Raw genomic sequence first — 20,596 nt, forward strand, 5'->3', positions numbered from 1 at the left:
TTCTGCAAGCAGAAAACTGAATGAGTGATCGGCCGGCAAGAACAGGAAGTCATTCGTTTATGAATGATGGCCTGTTTACTGTGAATGGAGGCAGGCTCGATCCCCGGCCCACTCCACCTCCACTCACTAGTGACGATCGGAGGAACAGTTATTGCTGGGACGACCTGTTGGGCAGCTACACCTGACAGATCATCCCGTGTACAAGGGCCCTTACAAGCGGACTTTGCCACAGATTTGGGGGGAAACTGCTGCAGATTTCACCCTTTGCTAAATCCTTCTGGTGTGGAGTTGTCTGCGGTGAATCATTTTGCCATGTTCACTCGGAGGGGATTTGCTGCGGTTTTTTTTTGCAATCAGGCGACTGTTTCAGAGCTGCCATTTGACTCCTAACGAACAGCCGAACCAGAGCCAGCCGCAGGCAAGTCACCGTTGTACGGACTTACATCAATGTCTATGCTGCAACAGAGCTGGATTTTCTGCACAGTGTAACAGTCACGGCAGGTTGCAGGTCACAAAGTGACGCCACCGAAGTCAGATGTGAAGTCGCAACGCGACACTGCAATTTTGACATCATGCATAGCTCGAGCCTCAAGCTAATCTAACCCAAACATTTAGGCCTCATGTCCACGGCACACACGGATTTCCGCATTGAAAGACCAGCGTGTCAGTGCCAAAATTATTTTTAATTGCTTGCTGGCGACCACGTTTTTTTTTTCTCCATGCGGATGTACTACAGATCGTCCACATGGAAAAAAAAATTGCAAGCCCAAAGTGACTGCTCTCCCCCCTCCTCCCCACTCGGCCTCCAAGCAACAAAGGGTTATCGGGCTACAAATCTGCAATGCTTTGCGGATCGCTCACTTCCATAGAGATCTATGGAGCCCATCCATGTGGAATCCACGGTATAATGGAACATGCTGCAATTTCTTTTGCGCGTGGCATCCACAAATCAAAACGGCAAGTGTTAATTGAAGTGCGGACGCCCCATGCTTCCCTATGGGCGGCTTGAACTGTGGATCGTCTGCGCAGGTGACCCGCAATTCAAATCCACCCGTGGACATTGGGCCTTAGTAGACGTTTCTCCTTTCTATGCACAGCAGAACTATACTAAATCTCGATATACAATGTAACAATTATAGGATGATACTAACTTACACAAAGTATTCATCCTCGATACTCCCAGTTATAGATCACTGCAGGAGCTGCAGACATATACTATCATTATTATTACATACCTATGTTATGCCTTTCCAGCAGACCGCAATACCTAACAAATACTTCCTCTAATCACCATATAAATGCATGCAGTTAAGTATACGGGTGGGCTCTGCCATACAATACACTGCCTCTCAGTGCTGCACAGACTCATATAACGTATCTCACAATGCAGCACCCGGAAACATACAGATATAGCTTCAGGATGAAAAACATACAAGAAAACGGACAAAACTTTAAGGAATGTGCCGCTTTGGCGATGTCTGTGTAGCCAGTGGAAAACATTTCCATGCCACAGGGCATAACCGTCTCTCCGATGACGAGGGGTAAAGTTCCTTCACTTTCCTGTGAAGCGGTCTGTCTGCAGCGCAGGGACAAACCCACGACTCCAGCTGTAAAAGTTTACTGGGTATTCCGAAAACTCCAGTTAGGAAAGAGTGAATAGTTAGTGAATACAGGACATTGACAAACATGATGTAAGAGCTGGCGCAGGACCAGGGTTTTGCATAATCATTTCTGCTGTTCCTTCTCTCCTTCCTCAGAGAAACCATTTTAGGTAGACGGGTTATATAATATCCAGTATGGCTTCTAGTCGCATTAATCTACTGCTATATGTGGAGCAGAGGTGCCTATTTTTGTGGGCTTAGTACCAAAAGTGTAATCCTTGTTTGCATGCAGTCATTCATGCCCTCCCCTGTGTGTGCACCATAGATGCAGGGGATGGACACATTGCATCATGGACGGGTATTCGCTTGCCATACGATGGCCACCGACTTCAAAAATGTGATGTATTTATTGTAAACAGTTATATATAATGGCCCCCCTCCCTCCAAAATAGCAGAAGAACTCAGGTTGTCACAACCAGACAGCCTCCGGTTCGGTGGATAGCAGGCTAATACATTCAGCAATTACCTAAATCCCCATCTTATATTCCCTGGCAGCGTGGCTCTCGCTATTTGCAGGAAGAATAGGGGAACCATATTATTGGTGGCTGCGCGGTTGTGCTAAAGAATATTATTCATCTAATGCACAGAAACCAATTGCTGCTTTACCAATGTATCCGTAACAGTGGGAAGGTTTCATTTGGCTGTATGCAGACACAGCGCTAAAGGTGCCGTTAAAAACCGTGTTTAAAGCACATCTGAAAAATAGAACATATACGCTCAGGCAAAAGATAGTTCTGTAACTATGTTTTGGCCAATATGCACCGGCGGGTCCTATAGACTCCTATGGGAGTAGGAAAAAGAAGGGAGGGGGAGGCATTTATGCGGCATCCAACAATGCGAAAAGCTTGCAGGTGCCTTTATATGGGCACTGGAAGGCATCCTGAGGATTTTGGCAGAGTGAGGGTTTTTCCGGGGGGGCGGCATATTTTTGCTAAAAACAACGCTCAAGGTCGTGTGAATGGAGGAGAAAACGCTGGCCGTGAACGTGGAAAAACGCCCATTCAGGCACTTATTCGGAGCAGGCGTGAAAACGAAAAAACATCTTCACCATATATCCGCTCATGGGAAAGAGGCGCCACACCAAGGGCCTTTCATGGGGCTTTTCAGTGACCTAGCAATAACGAGCCTATGTCACATTGTCAGCAACACCATGACTTCCGGATTGTGGGACAGGCCCAGGATGATGTCAGCCCGGGCCATGTTATACATCGGGTGGCCCATGTGATGTGTCCAAATTGGGCACCAAGGGAGTAACTTCACCCTCTGTTGTCAGTACAGATAGGCTGCCCATTCAGCTTATCAGTCACCATATAAAAGGTATTTAAACCGGCAGTTTGGTACAAGGGTTGCCGGTTACATATCCAGTGTACTGGCCATCTCTTATGCTACTGTATCCTGTGTTTTAGAGCCCAGAGACCCTGTGTTCACTATTCCTGTAACAGTTACCTTCGTACTTAGGGTTCCTTAGTCTTTCTGGTTTAGTGTCAGATATCGCCAGTGCACCTCGCACTGGTACTTAATCTCTTCCCCACAGTGGGGTCGCCCTTTGTGGGGCGGGTGCTATGCTTGAGGGACTGGTCAGAATCGGGAGGTTCTGGTAAACATGTTTACATATTTCTCTGTTCCTTGCTGCACTTAGTTGTATTACTCTGTCTGGAAAGATCTGGACCACCTGCCTCCGATTTGACTCCATCTTTGGACCCTTGTCACCTCTAGTCGTGCTAACTAGTCATACCAGACTTAACACCCTACTGCTTGCAGTTATAGCTATACTTTTCTTTATCTGGGGCAATTATTTATTATGCCTAGCCTGAGTAGTTTGTTGGTACTACCCCTTGAAATAAAAGGCACATGTAGCCCCCTTCCCAGCAACACTCCTGCTTCTGATATTTAAAGTGGTTGTCCCACCAATGGAAGTTAACCTCTATCCACAGGATACGTAGCGAATGGTGGTGCAGTAGTGCTGCGCATGTGTGACCATTGCTCCATTCATGCCAAAACTTTCGGGGCAACAGATTTCAAGATTGATGGGGTCTCAGCGGTCGAACCCCAACTAATCAGCTAATTATCTCCTATCCTTTGTATAGGGGATAATTTCTATAAGTGGGAACCCCTGCCTAAGCATTGCCTTATTTAGAAAACCCATTTTCTAATGGGCTACTACTGATTGCTTAGTTAATAGAGCGGCATCCTAATTTTTACACCCTCATCGATAATCCGGAAAGGACAGCATCTACAAAGAGGGTTTGGAAGACCCAGCTTCCCTGTTAATTACATGGGCAACCAATTTATTTCAACTATTGTAATACCTCATTTTCTCTGTGGTGGAACTGCAGAGAAATTGAACACGATTACAGCTGGTCGCTGAGGTTCTGCTTGTGATCAGGTAGCTTTCGGGGGACCCTTCTAATGGCAATGAAATGTAAACTCTGTAGAACTCTTAAGTCTGGGTACCTCTAAGGTAGCGCTACATTTATCAGCTGTCGGTATGGGCTTTGTACAGAACAGTCCGTCTATATTTTGCTGCCTGAATAGTATTAATGGCTTCCATTGAATCTGTGGTTTCAGCTAATGGTAGACATGGAAAAACAGGTAGGCAGATCAGACAAATCTAATGTACTAGTAACAATAAAATTTCCACTATTGTATTGTGGGTCCATACAAAGATGATGTATGTACTGTCAGATTAGACCGGTCAGGGTTACGAGGCCAAACATGAAAAGGTCATCCAAGGGTATCTGGTTCCACAGTTGCCCAACCTCATTCCAGTCCTAAACACTTAAGACTCAGCAAAAAATCAAGCAGAAGAATAGCATAATAGAGGCAGGAAAACAGTACACAGCCATGAATGCGTACTCAGTATCATCATCCTCTGCGCCAGGGGCAAAAATGGTTAATATGTAATATATATGGTGTACCGGGCTAGTCTAATTGAAAGCAGCGCTGTCTATTTCTGGAGCGAGACTTCACTACCATATGTATGCGAGCTCAAATCAAGCAGACCAGAAGGAGGAAGGGGGAGTCAATGCCGGGAGATGTGGAAATATTATCCATACATCTATATCTGCTTCCTATACATGATGTACCCTCATTACTCTTTTTCATCCTTGCCCCTGGAGCTCGGCTATATCTACAAGGGTCCGACAGTCCTGTTAGTCGTGGTCTTCCTAGCTCGTGTGCACAACTAGTGTGATACAAAGGCACGGAAAGCAGCAGGAGAAAGGAATGTAACCGCAAAAGAACACAAATGTATAAGGCACTCAGAGGCTGAGTGATAACTTCTATGGGTGGTGCATACGGATTATGAAGTTTGGTGGGAGATTGACTGTAGTTAACCCTCAAAGGATGCAGAAAAAATTAAAACTGTGAGCAAACTAAATTTCCAAGTGTTTTTAACCTTTTTTTTAGGCATTCTTTAAGGTTCTGTATTGCCAATCGGGGATTTTGTTTACAATAGGGGATTTTCTATTGGAATTCTCTGGAAGGGCATTTTATAGCGTCCCTACAGATATATAGATAAGGACTGCCTGGACATCTAAAAGCGATGTTTCATCACAAAAATTAACTACTGTATATCAAGTTTTTTATGGCAAATTTTTAAAAAAATTATCTTTGGAGATTTTTCTCATTTTTGATGTCACAATTATAAAAAAAAAATCCTGAAATTCTGCAGTTTTCACACTGACCACTGAGCAAAGCAATATTCTGACTCTTCCTGTTTTGTAGAGAAAACTTTTCAGCAGTCATTTCATTATCATCACTGGCAGGATTATAATGATAAGTGACATCTATATCTAGATAATGCAGGATCCACTACCCCTCTCTGCACAGGTCACTGAGCATGTCCACAACACTCTCCCATAGAAGTCCCTTTGTTAATTGTGTGTATGGCCCATGAGGCTGCTGTAAAGCATATCTCTAAATGCTGTTAACTGTAGCTCAGGCAAGATGGCCGCCCCCATAATCCTATACAGATGATAGAATAAGAAAAAAAATCAAAAATAAAAACAGATTGGAAAAATGGAAAATGTTCCATTATCCCAATTGGTAAACAATATAGGTGATATGTTCTTTTTAAAAGGATTGTCCAGTTGTAAACTATTGATAGTCTTTCCTTCGGATAGGCCACCAATACTTGATTGTTGGGGGTCTAGAGCCTGGGACTTCCTCTGATCAGGTGTTTTCTAGGCTAATATGCTCATGTACTGAACTAATTTTTGCAGTAAGCAAACAGCTCTGTTCCCACTGCAGTGGCCAGACTTGGTATTACAGGCAAAGGTCTCTTACTTCCATGAGAATTTTACCTGTAGTACCAAGTGTGGTCAGTGTAGTGAGAACAGAGCTGTCCCTCACAGAAATAGAACACGCCGCGATTTGTTTTCCCCGCGTTTTCACGCTGACAAATCGCGTCCGTCTGCATAGGATTGCATTATCTAATTATCTATTATGCAGATAGGCCACCAATAGTTTACAATTGAATAACCCATTTAACACTGAATGACCCCGTAAGTTAGATAGCTGGGAAGTAACTCACTGACACATGATGGGCATATCTATATAGAGACAAAGCAGGTTACTAGCCACAGTGCTAATAGTAGAACATCCTGAGGCAGACATGGGCATAAGAGAGTTTGCACAGCCGATAAATACCAGATTTAGGGAGTGTGCATCAGTATGCGGAGTAAGATGGGTCTCTACATGCCCAACCAAGCACAGTAAGCATGCAGATCTGTGTGCTTAAGACTTATATCATAAAGGTAGGATGTTAACGGAAAGCTGCAGCCAGCCTTGTGCTTCTACTATATATCTCTGTGCCTGATAGCACATGCGAATTTGCCATGGATGCGAGGCATTTTTGTATCAAAACCGCCTCGCATGACTACGGGGAAGTAGCAATCCTCGTGTGCAACCAGCACACGGTGCGATGCTGCTGCCGGCCCCATTGAAAACAATGGGCGATGCGATGGCACACCCAAACAGGACACACCTCAATTTTTTTCCCGTATCGTGGTGTATGACCCCATTTAAAAAATGGGGTTTATTTTCGTTCGTCTCGCAACGCACAAATCTCGTGAGAGATTCTCAGCCGTGTGAAACCGGCCTTAGTGTTTAAGGGGTCCGCAAAACCCTCTGCTACGTTAGAAGACACCAGTATTATGATAGGCACAAGGGTCCAGAAACTTAAAGCTACTCTCCGGTTTTCCATCCTGGGACAGGAGGGCCGGAGAGGATATTACCTGCAGCTGTTCTTCTCCGAATGGCCAGTTTTGGGCCCCGCTTTTGCAATGCAAAGAGGGCTGCAGGAATCACATGACCAGCTCCGGCCAATCAGAGAGCAGATATAATCCACTAGTAGTCTTCGGGTGTATTTACACATGCGACTTTCATGCGCGATTCCTGGGAGTTATGATGGGTTAACACATGTGAGCGATTTTTCTCTTGCAGAAATAGTGTGGGATTAGATAAATCGCAGCACGTTGTGTTTTTGGACGATTCTGTTCAAGAATCGTCCATTATTTCCTATAAGAGTCAAGAAAAATCAGCATTGAACTAGACTGTAAATGTAATTGTCTTGCATGTGCGATGCATTTTTCTGGGATGTGTGATTTTCTTTCCCCGTTCAGCGATGCAATGCTTTTTGTTTTTGCAAATCGCATAGCAATCACTGAAAAAAAAATTGCAGGTTACAAGTGTGATACCAGTCTGATATCGCACTCGCCCATATAAATATGGGCACTATGGGCATTGAATAGCCAAAACCAGGGCTAAGAATCAGTGGATCAGAGGTCCGGCAGAGAAAAACAACTGCAGGTGATATACCTGCCTCATTCTCCCTCCCGGGTCGCTTTAAAGTTACACCTCTGCATGTCATCATTAAACACACAAGCTTTCTGATGAAGCAGGAGGATCTGGATGTGCAGTTCTGTATGTCTGGCATAAAGAACAGTCTTCCTTGCCCATTCCAAGGACTATTAAAAGGAGCTGTAGAGACAAACTGACCCGACATCTTGCCAACAATCAGAGGGAAACGAGACGGCGAGCGATATGCATGCATTCTCCGCAGTAGTAATACATAACTGACAGCGGTACAAGTATACAGCCTTCCCCAAAGCTTACATGTTAAGGACATGTATGAACATGTAAATCCCCGGGGTGTCTGGTGCGCGAGTCAGTAGGATATTACCGCTCCATCACAGAACAATGTACATGGCTTACCCCCAACACTACAGCCTGACACAGGCCGTAATCCACGTTATCCCATGAGGACGGGAGAAGCAGGAGGTAATCCTAGCGTTGGGTGACACGCATGAGACAGTGCCAGTCATCACACTAGAGGGAGGCAGAGAGACGGAAGCGACCAGGAGAACAGCGGCAGAAGGGAGGAAAACTACTGTCAGTGCACCATGTGGGTACAGCAGAATGTGCAGCGCTACCACATATACCAGACTACCACTTTATTACACACCAGCCTTTCACAATTGGCGCTTCCCTGTATGGACCCCGGAGAGCAGCATAAAATAAAGTGACAAGTTTTCCGTGGATCAGTTTTTAGTGTGAATCTGCAGAAATTTGAGTGACTTCCAGCAACACCTGGTCAGCAGTGCTCGACTAATGGGGCCCAGGATTTAACTGCCCACTTTGTGGGGTTCTCCTGTGCAGCGGTGTGGAGAGTATACAGAGAATGTGTGATCAAGGAAATACATCCTGTGATAGGGGGTCCTTGGATGTAGACAATTCATCGACAAAAGGGGTCAGAGGAGGATGTCAAGAATTGTTATGTAGAACCGGCGCGGCACAGTCAAGCAATCTGTAGCCAAATGCAACCCTGGTGCATCGACTAACATGTCCAAATACAGAACTTGTCGATCCTTAGCGCGGGAGGGCTAGAAAGCAGACAACCAACACCATTGCTGTCTAAGAGAAAGGCGAGACTCCAGAGGGCAAACATTGGATCACCAAACATCGCCTGGTCAGGTAATACAGCGTAGAAGACAGACAACACCTTGGGTCGAGGACTTGGTGGCATCTGACTTGTGTTATGGGAAAACTTAAAACGAGTTCAAAGTGCGAGTTACAGGGCCTTGTGCAGGGGCGTAGCTAAAGGCTCATGGGCCCGGTTGCAGTGGTTTATGTTTGGGCCCCCCAACTGTTCTTAACCCCTTAACAGTTAAGGGGTTAAGAGAAGTGGGGGGCCCCAAGATAAACTTTTGCACCACCCTTGTGTATCGCTCCTTCCTCATGCAGAACGTGACTCACCTTACTAGAAGTATTAGAACAAAAAACACATTAAGGGGGGAAAGGTGCGGAGTATTAGGTTTCATGCTATAAAGAGACTTCTGTCCTCTACTGATAAGCACAGTATGGCGGGTCACACCAGGGCATGTCTAGATGCAAATACATCAGGTTACATGTTACACAACATGCCAAACTCCGTGCCCGATGTTCTACTGTCCAGGAACAAAAACACTATATATTCCTATTTCTATAATGGATGGGAGAGTCATATGATATATGTATGATCCCCCTTCTGACAGTAATAGCTCGTTCTACACGGCACATTAGAGCAATGAGGAATCTGCTAGACCAGAGAACTGCATTCAGCTAGACTACAAGGACATTTACGGCTCGCCTGGAGAACAGCTATTTGCATCCATTTCAGGAGGGCCAACCAGAAAGGCCAAGATGTCCGTTTTAGAAAAAAACCTGTGTTCCCCGTGATAATAAACAACAACTTTGAACCATGTTTTTTCTTAAAATGCAGTATTGTTTGGTTCCTCTGTTATTCCTCCTGGAAATGTATGACTAAAATGACAACTGGGCAGTACCACTGCCCTTATCAAATGAAGGCGTGTACTGTCACAGCCTGACCCCATCAGAACTGATTGGACAGTGCAGGGCTACCAATAACCAGGGTAATGGTAACGCCCAGTAGCTAATATAAATCATAGATTTCCAGGAGGAACAGCATAACAGAGTTCTATGAAAAGATGGTCCAGAATTGTTATTTTGAGGGAACAACTATCTAATTAGTGGGGGTTCCGCAGGTCCCCGAATTAATGAAGTGGCGGTTGGGTTGAGCAGTTGAATTCAATGGGAGCTGCGCCTGCAATACCAACCTTGGCAACTGCGCTATGGTCAGCACAATCTGCTTCCTACACTTCCCATAGTGACAGCGGCACTGGCAATCTGCTGATCAGTGGGGATGCGAGTGGCGGACCCCCAACAATCACTTATTGATGACCTATCCTGAGGACAAGTCACCAATAGAAAAAAATCAAAATAGCCCTCGACAACGCTGGTAAGGCGGGGTTTCTGGGACAAAAGTAATGATGATCTATCCTCAGGACAGATCATGAATATCAGGTCGTCGGAGTCCACTGCTTGTGATCCCAACTGATCAGCTGTCTGCAGGGGCAACAGCACTTGCGCAAGCGCCATGGCCTCTTCTCAGGCATATGACATGATGTTCACTGACCGCAGAGCCTGAGCGCAGCTCCGTCCACCCAAGTGAGTGAAATTGAGAGGTTCTACCAGGAACAGGTGCTATATAATGTACGGTGCTGTGCCTGATCTGGACTGAAGAAGTCACAGCACTCACCTGAGCCCCTCTGTCACTTCCCTAAGCTGACTGGCATGGGTCCCAAGGAGTGCATCTATGCCAATCCAATATTGAGAATAGCTCATCAATATCTTAGTCTTGGAAAACCTTTTTAATTTTCTTTCATCTTCATTTTCTTTTACTTCTGACTGAGACTTCGGAGCCAATAAATGTTGTTATTTGTATAGCACCAACTTATTACGCAGCGCTTTCAAGTAATTTATTTATAACCCCCTTGTTTTACCGACCTCGGAAGGATAAAAGCCTGGAGTCAACCTTGAGCCGGCTACCTGAACCACGCGGAGATTGAACTCGCAACCTTCAGGTCGTGAGCGAGAGCTTAGGACTGTACTTCTGCTGCCTTAACACTTTCCTCCACGAGAGGCGCTATACCAGTTTTACATAAAGCTACGACTTCAACATACAATGGTCGTCCTGGAACTAATGAATATTGTATGCTGAAGGACCACTTTACTTCGATTACATTAAAGGGGTATTCTGGGACTTTTACCTCTTGCACTATTGATCAGCAGGGGTTTACCACTCAGGACCCTCGCCGATCAGCTGATCTCAGTCCCCACGCCGCTCAGAACTGAATGGGTACAGCAGTCAGCTGAAAGCTTCTGCCCCTTTGTTTTACCTATCAGTGGGCGTCTCAGACCCCACAAGATGAAAGCTTCTGATATGTCATTCTCACATGTTCTAATAGATTAGTTACACTTCAAGCCAAACTAAATCTTTATATAGGTGCAGGAGATCCAGGACACAAATTTCCCCCATGGTAGTAGTAAAGTTCAAGGCCCTGAAGAGGAAAAAGAAAACTTCTCTAAGTAAAGAACGGCTCCTGCAGTTGTTGCGGCGGTGGGCGGTGACACTTGTCCTTTGTGCACCATATGACACAGACAGAGACGGGTTCCAGCACTTCCCTGGCATTCTCCCACGTATTACATAACAATACAAGATCAGCAGCTCAGGAACACACAAGAGGATTTTTTTTACCCCTGTAATAAAAGCGAGGTTAATAGATTCTAATACGGCCGGTAATGATCAGCCGCCTCTGGTCACCGAGTACATTAATGGGTTAAGTTCACCCCCCAGCGTATTACTAATCCAGTGCAGAGTCCACAGATAACTATTAACCCTTTTCTGAGTCCCATTCCTTTGGCTTACCCCTCCTACACATCCCAGATGGGTGTCCTATAAGAGGTTCCGCCTGGCGAACTTTACCCCCGGTTAACATTTTTGGGGGCGATAAGTAAAAGCACATAGCCTTATACCGTAGGTACAGAACAGACTACTTAACCATTTCCTATCCAAAGGCTTACGGGCTCATGTCCATGGGCGGTTCAGATTCCAAATGCTGGAGCCCACAGCGGAATCCACCTGTCCGCACCTGGCCACCCTGCATACCTGCCTGGGTCTGTACTGCGGACGTGTGCGGAAGCAGTACATTTTTTTTAAACTCCTGCTCTCCTGTGGAATCCGCCTCCCGTACACAACGTCAATTGCAGACGATCCGCGGATCGGACGGCTTCCATTGACTTCACTTAAAAGAAGCATGCTGTGATTTGTTGTCTGCATGCAGAATCCAGAAAACAAATCCGCATGTAAAATTCAAGTACAGACGCCCGTGGTTCCCTTTGGTCGGCTCGCACTCACGCGGATTCTGTAATTCAAATCCACCCGTGGACATTGGGCCGTACACGGATTAGCTGTATGGTTAACCGTTTTTTTACGTGGCCCAAGCACGAAGTGTTCATTTGCTCAATCAGCCAATAAATGAGTAAACACTTGGTCATCAGCTGATCATCTCATTGAGGGCTCTTTCACACGAACGTATATCGGCCGCCGTTTTCAGGGCTAGCCGATATACGTAACGATTTGATGCATTGAATTCCAATGCATCAGATCACATGGTCGTGTTATCGCGGCGTCAAAGCACCCGGCCGGCCAATATGACGCTGGGCGCTTTCACGCCAGGCCAAAAACGCAGTCCTGGAACTATCTTTCCGGCCAGAATATGTCGGCCGCTGCATGGGCTCCTATGCAAAATCTGACTGCTAAACTCCCAGCTTCTTCTCACCTCCCCTCCAGCTGTTTGCAATGGGAGGGGTGGAACGGGGTGGAGCTAGGCCGCTGCCCCTCCCATTGGCAGCTGCGGACAAAGGGTGGGTTCTTAGCTCCGCCCTCACCCACTGCCATTGTAAACAGCTGGAAAGAAGGAGAGAGGAGGTGAGCCGGCGAGGGGGAGAGAAGGTGAGGCAATGGCATTGCGGCCTCGGCGTATTTGCACCGGCGCTCGTGCCGTCTGAACAGGCGCACAAACGTTAGATTTGTGCGCCCATTCATGCATTTTTACGGTGCCATGTGAAAATGCCTATGGCTGTGTGAGAGAGGCCTTATAATGAAGAATAACCGTGATGTAATCCTGATCTTAATTAGCATTTTTTTTTGCCTATTCACACAGGCGGCTGCAACGTATCCGTGGTAAAATACGCTACAGAGCGGAAAACTCTCGATTGACAGAAATCCTCGGAATGACCGCTAATGCTTAAATAGAGCTAGCTGCCTTCTTTTTCCAGCATTGGCGGCAGATGAACTTCACCTCCCTTTTATTTCTCGCTTACATTGAAGTCCATGGGAGCTTTCTGCCGCCCGAAGAGTTTCTGCGCTGCGGAGTATTTGCTCGCCGATACGCCTCAGCAGAGTGGATGAGAAAACGCTAATTAAGATTGGGACTACATTGCGGCTATTCTTCATTCGTATGATTTTTAGCCGCGATAGACTGAGCGGAAAAACGCAAACAGCCGTGTGAAAGAGGCCTTAGCAGCACATTTACCCGAGTGAACAGGGGATTTGCTGCTGACAATCATGATGCAGGATTGGAGGCGAACGGTCGTATTAAGGATTGTACATCTGCAATACAGCGGGCATCGTGCGGTGTAAAGGCATCAATATGAGGGCGGCTGCTGTTGTCCCATGTGAAAAGGCCCTTATTGGTATTTATGTTGGTAAAAGGCAAATCAAGTGTATATGTCGTTATATTGCATCCCAATGGCCGCCATGTAATACTACATCGCCTAATATGTTGCAGCTAAACCTTGCAAGATCAACTCTTTGCCGGAGGTTCTGGGTCCCTGTCCGGAATATGATGATTGTGTGATTATTTAGACTCCATTTGGTTTCTTTCATCCATGTATGAACTTTGAGTTACCGTTTTGTCTTGGGCAGAGAGCCAAAGTGAAGAGTCATGCTGATTGTGCGTCTGGGAACAGAACCTGCATTAACAAGGTGTAGATGTGTAGGTTTTACATAGCGTTTGCACACAATGTGTTTTCTTAATGGTCCACTGACACAGGATGAGCTGTCTGGCAAACGATGCCTGGCAGCGTATCCCAGCGATGCCCTCTCCTGTGCTGTTATACAGGAACGAGTATCATCGGTATCGCTCAAAGCGCGGTCAGCATGGAGGCGGAGCAGACCGGGGAGCGTTCTGCCCCCGCCCGCATCTAGTCACAGTGAACAGACAGTCGTTGCATGGGTGAGGTGGTCTCTAGAGGCTGCCTACAACTTCCTGATTTCTTTTTTAACTTCCTTCGCATGTCTCCTAGCAAAAACGTAAAAACGTCACAAATACGCAAAACAATTGCGTGTCCATTGTGTTCAGTACGCACCTTTATAGAACAGTAGGGCTCTTATAGGCGTAATACGTGATAAAATAGAACATGCTGCAACCTTTTTTGTAACATGCGCATAAAATAGATGCAATCTACTTTTGTTGATGCCATTTCGCGAGTATTATACATATGTAATACATAATGAAAATATGTTCGGGTAAGCCCGGCCTAAGTTTGCACACTACGCGTTTGCTTTCTACCTCATGAGAGGACACGCTGACATCGTTCTGTCTTGAGGATTATGAAACAACACATAGGCATTTGTGCTAGGATAGTATAAATGCTTTTACTTGAGCTTAGACAGAAGCTCTTCAGACAAGTGAAGGGACACCCTACACATCGGTCTAGTACCTGGAGAGGGTTCTCTGTCTTGGCACCGTTGGAAGTGGGCTTCCCGGCTGCTCTTATACAAGTCAGATGATGCTGCCTCCCAGTGATGTGATGTGATGTAAGTGGACGCCCTACCTGTAGGTTCAGTTCCTGGAGAAGGTTCTCTGCCTTGGCACCATGGAAAGTGGGCTTCCTGGCTGTGGTTATACAAGTCAGGTTATGTTACATCCCCGTGATGTAAGTTGCAACCGTTATCCTTTGTATATAGATATAAAACTTTACAAGAGGACAATTATTCATTACTATATTCAATTATCACTTAATTTGAATAAACTAGTATTGTCCTACTCTCTTTCCAGTTGTATCTGAATCTACGGTAAGTCTTGCTCTTTGCTGCAAAATAGGCCCCTAGGCGACCAGCTCATTGCCCTGTGGGCTGATTCTGAAGAAGCTCATCTCTGATGACTAAGGTGCAAATACTGAACGCAATGCTAAATAATCAAAGGAGACGGTAAAGCCTGTGGTCCTGAAGTCAACCTCTATCTCGCATTTGGTGTATACAGTGTAACAAAGGAAATGACTGGAGCAAAAAGTTTAAAATATAGAAATAAGAAATGTAGGGGAGTAAAACATGATCGGAGCTTCAACTGCTGCTATATATAAAGTGCTGGTAGCAGAAGCAGAAGACGACTGAACGATTTCTCATTTGAATGAGCTAACAATGCATCTGCCTATATAAACAGGCTGCCGAGCGAGCTCTGACATTGTTTGCTCCTTCAAACTTTAAATTGGTCATTTAGGGTCTGTTTACACCAAACAATCTATACAACATTATCCCCAAATTCCTTTCCAATGCAAAAAAATGTAAGAAGTTGCAACCTGAAAGCCAAGTTATGGTCCGCAGCCATTAGAAGGGTTAGGTGGGTACACATAAAGCAAATATTAAATTGACACATAACACGCTAGAAGCGTATCACCTGATACCCCCACTGATGTGACAGTAGGGGTCCCATGTTCCCCTCTTCAGTGCAGTCAGGAAAAGATTGATTAAAGCGGCAGTCGAGCATGTATGATGGCGCTCCATTCATTTCAATGGGACTGCTGGCGATAGCCATTGGCTGCGCAATCTTGCTAATAATGTCAGCAAGATCATGCTGTGATTGGCAGCCATGACTGGGCAAAGTTTCAGCCAGAGACCTTTTTTTTTAGCTGTGTGGGAACGCAGCAAACTTTAAAGGGACACTTAAAACATTAAAGGGGTTGTCCCGCGCCAAAACAGGTTTTTGTTTTTTTTGCATAGGCCCCCCGTTCAGCGCAGGACAAACCCAAGGGATGTGGTGAAATAAAAAAAAAATTTTTACTTACCCGAATCCCCTCTCTGCATCTTCTTCTTTCTTTTCCTCCAAGATGGCCGCCGGGATCTTCACCCACGATGCACCGCGGGTCTTCTCCCATGGTGCACCGTGGGCTCTGTGCGGTCCATTGCCGATTCCAGCCTCCTGATTGGCTGGAATCGGCACACGTGACGGGGCGGAGCTGCGTGATGACGCGTAGAAGGGGCGGAGCCAGAACGCCGCTCGTGCCTGAACCGACCAGAAGGGAGAAGACCCTTTTGCGCAAGCGCGTCTAATCGGACGATTAGACGCTGAAATTAGACGGAGCCATGGAGACGGGGACGCCAGCAACGGAACAGGTAAGTGAATATTACATGTATATTACAAAGTGCATTAATATGGCCATACAGAAGTGTATAACCCCATTTGCTTTCGCGGGACAACCCCTTTAAGTCATTGAAAACGTCACACAGCTGCAACTGCGTATTTAATGTGTTAAGTCTCAGTTTTTGCTACATTTGTATCTTCAGCTTTATACTGTTTTTCTTATGCATTCAACATGCAACTTCTACCGTTCTAAGACTTTGCACCTCTCAGACGGTCACTAAGAGATTAAAGCTTTACTCCGCTGAAAGCCAGAAAGTTCAGGCTGAGTGCAGTCAGACATAATCTCACAGTTCCCTTGATGTCATACTTACATAGAGCCAGGAAGCTGAGATCTAGGCTGCTTTTTGCAAGATCTTTCAGCTCAGTTAGGCTGCATGTCCACGCGCGTGATTGCAACAGTGTTAAATTGCCAGTGAATCACGTTATCTGAAGCTTTCCATAGTGTTGCTATGGAAAGCGCAGCCGCGGCATCCACGAGCGGAGAATCATAGAGAATTTCCGCCCGCGGGATTCAAATCGCAGTATGCTGCGATTTGCGGTGATTCCCCGTGTTCAGCCTATCTGCTCCGTGTGGAGAACCGTCAGCTGTCTCCTGCTCCCCGGCGAGGCGTCTCCCGCGGCGGAGATCTGCCGAGGGTTATCCTACGCCCGTGGACAGGCAGCCTTAGGCATCACTTTGATTTTTGACCTAGTGGGATCAATGGAGTCATAGGTGAAACCAGCTTTGGAGGTCTAAGGACAAGCACATTGACCCACAGGTGGGAAGATTTGGCCCGCGTTACAAAAGCATGCACTGAAAGACATATGCAACAACATAACACTGTCATGGATATGGTTTGCGTCTATAAATTATAGCAATCATATTATATAATTAACAAATAATGAATTTTTATCATCTATCCGAACAGACTTTTATCACCTGAGACCCCCATTGATGTGACAGTAGGGGTCCCATGTTCTCCCCTTCACTCCACTGCAGTGAGGAGATTGATTGAAGTGGCAGTCGAGCATGTATGATGGCGCTCCATTCATTTCAATGGGACTGCTGGGGATAGCCATTGGCTGCCCAATCTTGCTAATAATGTCAGTAAGATCATGCTGTTATAAGCAGCCATGCCTGGGCAAAGTTTCAGCCAGAGACGTTTCTTAGCTGTGTGGGAACGCAGCATAAAAGGGGTTTTACGTTGAAATACAACTGATGACATATTCTCAGGTTAGATCATCAGTAGTTGATCAGTTGGGGTCTGCTGTCCAATCAGCTGATCAGGTGCCCACTGTAAGTGCCACAATACACAGGAGTTAGAGTAGAAGCAGATGGCTCTGACCCGTGTAGTGGCCGGCGCTGGTAATTGCAGCTCTCATTAAAGTCAATGACAGCTGCACCTGCAGTTACCAGCGCTGGGCACTAAAGCGGGGTCGGAGACATCTGCTTCCGTTCCAGTCCTATGTATTGAGGTGCTGACAGCATGTGTCCAATCATCTGATCCTGATGAAGTGCAGACCCGCCGATTATTGATCGATGACCTATCCTGAGGATAACCTCCCTTAAATTTATGTAAAATAAGTTAAAATCTGTAATGAAAACCGCATTGTAATCGCGTCATAACCGCAGCGCAGTGAAAAAAAAGGAAGCAAAAACCTACGATGGAAACGCATGCAGTTTTCAAATGCATTCTTTTGCTGTTTTGCTGCGGTTTCCAACTGCTGCGTGTAAATGTCCCCCTATCCTCTAATCACGACAAATCACTTAGACGCGGTTTGCTGTTTTTGTATCACGGCAATTTTACAATCCTCTAAATTCTTAGTATCTTACACCTATATATACTGCTCCTCCTTATGTTGGGGAAGGGGGTCCCTTTTCTAGGCCCCTGCTGATTGCTCAATTTGCAGAACATAACTTGTGACCTCTGTGGGATCTGAATTGCACCACAGAGCGAAGAGGTAAAGGCCTACAGCATAGGTGGAGAGCAGCACAATATGGACTGCCTGTATGCTATGATCACGGAGTGTTATGTGATGGGCTCTGCACCTTGGAACAATGTGCCCAGTAGGGGTCCCTACAGGCAGCGCACGGTCGTCCTGCACACATCACTGAGAGATGGGACCCCACTAATGTATGGAAAATTCATTAAAAGGAGATGTGTCTAACTTCATTCGCCTTCTCTGTGCTACAGTAAACCCTGCGGCCGCTGAAAACGGAAAAGCAGATCAACATCTGCTGCATTTGGCCCAACGACACGAACACCCACTAAAGTAATGTGCCCAACAAAAGCAGGCAGCATGGTATTACGGTCAGCCCCAGGTAGGCCAGCCAACCTCTAAACTTGTTGACATGGAACTTTTCATCTGGAGAAAGCATAAAAATATGCACATATTAAAAGAGAACAAATATAGCAAACTTCAAAACAGGACGCGCGACAGAAAAGATTTCACTATGCAGTTAAAGGGGTCATCCACCAAAAACATGTATGGCCTATCTACAGGACAGATGATAAATGATTGATCTTTGGGGGTGAAACGGCTGGGAGGTGGAGCAGTAATGTGCAAGAGTGAACACTCTCCACTCACTTCTATAGGACTAGAGGGCGATATCGGAGCTATAGGCAGTGAATGGGGCAGCGCTGCTCTATTCACTATGGGTACTTGGGGGCGCACCATTTTCGTGAGGGATCACTGTGATCACACATTTATCATCCATCCCATGGATAAGGAATAGATGATTTTGTTGGGATAAGTCCCCACTGCTTCTCTACAGCCTCTCAGAAGAGACATGCTGAACATATAATGGACACGTAGAGCAACCCATAAACTACAATATGGGGCTTAAAAGTAGGAAATGGGGGTGTTGTGTCCCATTCTCGCAGGGTGCCCGCGGTGTTCCCTGGCAAAGAGCGAGCCAACAGCTTGACTCCTTCTGCGCACTCACTTCCCATTCATCACCCAGTGAGTAAACAAGGCTCCTCATGTTCAGTTGTTATATTGGATTATGTGGTATAGAAAACACTAATCGCCTATCTTTTGGAGTACCAGAAGATGCCAGTAAAGGGCTATTCCAGCAATTCATAAGGTGATAACATGTAACTGAGCAATATAAATGCTTTACCTGTGCCCCCCCCCATCCCTTCTTAGTTCTCCATTGGTATTTAGTGGTTATGTCCTGCACGCTCCGCTGTCTTACTGGTCGGGCATGCTCAGTGCCTTCACATTCTGGAATGACCACACACTTCGTACAGTTGTGAATGCGCACTCATTGGTAACTGGCAATGGGGCATTGTGGGAGATAAGGCTTTTGTATTCCCTGAGGGCCATTTTAAATAACAATGTGTAACTCTGAAGCTGGCTGGAAAGCAGCGACGCCGCAGGTCGGGTACTGGAGTTGAATTCAATGATAGATGGATGTTTGGAATAATGGCAATAAGTGGAAATCCTAGGGAAATTTCGAAATTTTTGCCCGATCTCTAGAATATGCCTTTAACAATCAAAAACAGAATTGAGATCATGCCGATGGTTGGTAACAGAAGTTCATGTCAGGTGGCAAAGCTTTCAATGACGAACACTCAGGCAGACGGCCAGCGAGTGCACAAACTATCAGGAAAGTGATTTAAAAGTTATGCGAAACCGGTAGTGTCCGGGACAAACCAAGAACTGCTCGCTTGTAAGGGTGCCAGTTGTGTGTCTTGAGGATCCTCATGACAATTGGTTGGCTAACACCATTCTCCAATGCCAGTCTTCTGGTGCCTTTCTATGGACTCTTCATGATAACCACCACAGCTGTTGATACTGGAAGGACTTCTCAGACAACCGGTTCTTGGTATGTCTTGGGCACCAAATCAGTTTCCCGAGAGTTCGTGCACCCATTGGCCTTTTCTTGGGTGTTCTTGATTGAAAGCTTTAGCAACCTGACATGAACTTCTGTTACCGACCATCAGCATGATCTCAATTCTGTCCTGGATTGTTCTAGTCCCTGAAAAGACACGTGATTAATGTTTTCCATACCACATAAGTCAACGTAACACTTTTTTAATACTTAACATGACATCCTTCATAACACGAAAATCATTGCAGGTATTGAAAAAAATGACTCCACCTATTAATTTCTGATGAAATTCTACCCTTAACTCATGTAACCCATGACAGACTTTCCAGTGAAGTTTCCTGGGCTGCATCCAAGATGACTGCCACCAAAATGGGCAATAGGCACCGCCATTGTACTGAACCGTTTTCTCCCGTTCATCTAAGTGTTCTACAAAGTTTCCTACTTGTATCTCTTTTCATTCTGGGTGGCCCTGACTTTTGAATCACTGTACATTAATATATGCTATATATCGCTAGGGAGCAGGCTGATGTGCAGTTCCTTTAGTGAATAGTTACAAGAGGTTTAGGCGACCGAATACATGTGGCCACTCAGGTGTAATTCATTTAAATATGAAGAATAATTAATATTTCAAAGTCTGGTGTCTGCAAAGAATTTCCCCTTCGACGTACAGTCCTTCCAGTCCAAGTCAGTAACGTAGCTACAAGGTAATTTCCAGTCTTGGCACCATAAATCAGCTTCATTGACTAAGCGCGTGGCAAACAAAGCAGAAATGACAGTAAAGTGGAGCCTTT

The 20,596-nt window shown here is 45.7% G+C and overlaps 1 protein-coding gene across 4 annotated transcripts in view; it reads right to left on the reverse strand.

The window, feature by feature from the left end:
* THRA (thyroid hormone receptor alpha) overlaps positions 1–20,596 on the reverse strand; it is a 144,397-nt gene that overhangs the window by 39,593 nt on the left and 84,208 nt on the right. The gene's annotated exons all lie outside the window — the stretch shown is intronic.

This window comes from Eleutherodactylus coqui, chromosome 13 (genome assembly GCF_035609145.1).
Source record: "Eleutherodactylus coqui strain aEleCoq1 chromosome 13, aEleCoq1.hap1, whole genome shotgun sequence".
NCBI classification, from domain to species: domain Eukaryota; kingdom Metazoa; phylum Chordata; class Amphibia; order Anura; family Eleutherodactylidae; genus Eleutherodactylus; species Eleutherodactylus coqui.